The sequence below is a fragment of the Schistocerca piceifrons genome, chromosome 1, assembly GCF_021461385.2.
Source record: "Schistocerca piceifrons isolate TAMUIC-IGC-003096 chromosome 1, iqSchPice1.1, whole genome shotgun sequence".
Taxonomy (NCBI): Eukaryota; Metazoa; Arthropoda; class Insecta; order Orthoptera; family Acrididae; genus Schistocerca; species Schistocerca piceifrons.
In genome coordinates, this window is record NC_060138.1 from 649,828,612 (window position 1) to 649,831,434 (window position 2,823).

Genomic DNA, 2,823 nt, shown 5'->3' on the forward strand with positions numbered 1-2,823 from the left:
TGCTAACAGAGATGGCTAAGGGAAGACCAATGAGAGTGTACTGCATTGCGTTAAGTGCAAATAATTTTTGTGGGTAGAGTTTCGTGCGGAATTGTACTCAGGGTGCCGTGGCGGGAAGCTAGCAGCGCGTTGGCTCGAAGGTCGAGTTTTACAACCTCCAGCACCCCAGTATGTGTTCTCCCTCGGCCGTGTCGGCCTAGGTTTACAAAAACCTCGAGCCTCGCGGGCGACATTGCCGCCAAGGAATGTACCTCTGCGAATCCCTCATCCCATGTTTTTTGAGCGTGGGACAGAGGAGTGGAATGTGTCCATTTTGACGCTGGTGCCAAGGAAGCGTCTGGAAAGTTCTTCGGACGAGCGGCGACTCCCACAGGCGTCCGAGATTGGCGAGATCGACGTGACGCAAGCGACGTCTGCCGCGTACTCAACAGTCGACCGGGTGTGGCGCTCATTGGTGAAAAATTTGGACAGCCGCACCAGCGGAGCGGCAAGCCGCACTAGATTTTTGGTAGAAATGAGGCACTTGCCTTTCAGCGTCCGTCCGATAAGGACGCAGTACTCCGTATCGGGCGATACAGAGTGATTGCGGAGTAGCTGTGTACCTTATCCGAAGTTTGCGGGATTGTGTCGCGTACAGGCGCCGTTGTGGTTGCAGAGACACCATACCTGATCGCCACAACAACACGACGACGTGTCTGGAGCAGAAGAGCAGAATAGGTAATATACGCAGCCCCGACCATAGCACGATCAGCCTTTCAGTTCATAGAAGTTAAACGGTTGGCCGTTGATCTATAGAATATCGCATCATATCCTAGCCCTATTCTGTGATTAGATACGGATGGAAAGTACTCTCATTCAGTTAAGGGGAAGTGCCAATTCGCATCGCTAGGTTTTGTAGTTGTACATACGTGTTGTACTCATTTCTCCTTTTTAAGTTATTAATCTGTCACATTCAAGAGGCATCACCTCGTTAATGCGATTTATGAGCATTTGTAAATTCTCATATTGAATAAATCTGATTATCTTTCCCGATATTTCAAACTGTAACGGCCTTGCCACAGTGGATACACCGGTTCCCGTCAGATCACCGAAGTTAAGCGCTGTCGGGTGTGGCCGGTACCTGGATGGGTGACCCTCCGAGTCGCCATGCGCTGTTGCCATTTTCGGGGTGCACTCAGCCTCGTGATGCGAATTGAGGAGCTACTCGACAGAATAGTAGCGGCTCCGGTCAAAGAAAACCATCATAACGACTGGGAGAGCGGTGTGCTGACTATACGCCCCTCCTATCCGCATCCCCTGCTGAGGATGACACGGCGATCGGATGGTCCCGATAGGACACTTTCGGCCTGAAGAAGGAATGCATCATCATATTTCAAACTACCTACACTGACACACCAGCTGTATCCTACAACGTAGTCAAAAATTTTGGTGGGGCTAACTTGATGTTAATAATTTGCATCCATCACTACTTTCTATGAGGCAAGAGACCCCACCCAATGCGATTCATCAACAGAGGTTTGTATTGCAAAGAAAAGCGCACAAGAATTGCGCTGGGGGAATTTATAATAGAATTTCGAGTTCAGCTAATAGTCTATTTGCATATCCCCTCACGGTAGCAAAGGAAACTCGGAGGTCGCGTCCCGTAATTGGCGACCCTGCTTTTAAGAACGTACGCCGAGTTCTTCTGATACAAAAGCACGATATTCAGATTTGTTCATTTTTCAATATTTCATTTTTGTGTCACACAGCACACAGGTGGTTTCTCATAACTGGCTGATCGAAGAGCCGCGTTACCTTAACTACTTGCGCTAATTTCTTAATATGATGTGTTTACTTTTCAATCTTTTTCACCTTCTTTTATTCTTATTTCGAAATGTGTCTCTCAATCATCTGTCGAAGTATTTCGAAGACTTGTGTATTTATCCGCAAGGAATTTCTAAATCCCGTTCAAGAAGTTCGTGCCCATGTCATTCTGATCTCTATAAGGCCAAACAAATAATATGTTTTGCTCCACAATACAGAGAATGATGTTCGCATCTATGCTTGATTCAAGAAAAGCGGGAAGCTTAAACTGAGTGATTTGCTGCTCTGCTGCAAAGCTTTCTTTATATAAACGAAGTAGAGCTGCATCCCATGCTGCGTTTTACTCTACGCATAAATAATGAAAATCACATGTTTCGGACTCGGGTGTTTTTCCGCTACGCTTCTGTTATGAAACGACTGTAATCCTGAAATTTAGGCAACTTGCATGTCACTAAGCAGTTATAAAACCACGAAATGGGGACATACAGTGTAACATGGATTCAGATCCACATTTCTTTCTGCCGAATCTCCACGTCACTGAAACGTGAGTGCTAGTTTAAAAAGCATAGTAACAAAAATCTACGCAGCCGGGATTCGAGCCTGTAGCTCCTCTCTTATTAACCAAATGCTCTACCACAAAGCTATCACACCAAGTAGGCAATAGTTAACTCTTTTTGCTAACTGGAGGCACTGGTGCTCTAAGTTATGGCGACAGTTCAGTAGGTGAAATTCATCGAAATTCAGATAATTTGTACGAAATATTTATAAATTATATACAAAAATCTTCCTCGTGAAACAGTGGATCAGTTACTGAAACCAGATCAAAATCCCTACACAAGTTTCTGAGATCAGCCAGCACACAAAAACGGACGCTAGAACACGATTCGTATTTCTCATGGTCACATAATATTAAAATAACTTACGTTCTCGGATGAAGGATCGAGAATTCTTAAGCACATAGGCAGAGATTTGCAGGAGGAGGAGATGCGAAGCTGTCGACGCACATAAGGAGCTGCGTTG

The 2,823-nt window shown here is 45.4% G+C and overlaps 1 pseudogene; it reads left to right on the plus strand.

Moving 5' to 3' along the window:
* The first annotated feature begins 1,042 nt into the window (after nucleotides 1-1,042).
* On the plus strand, nucleotides 1,043-1,160 carry LOC124717481 (annotated as a pseudogene).
* Nucleotides 1,161-2,823: the final 1,663 nt, after the last annotated feature.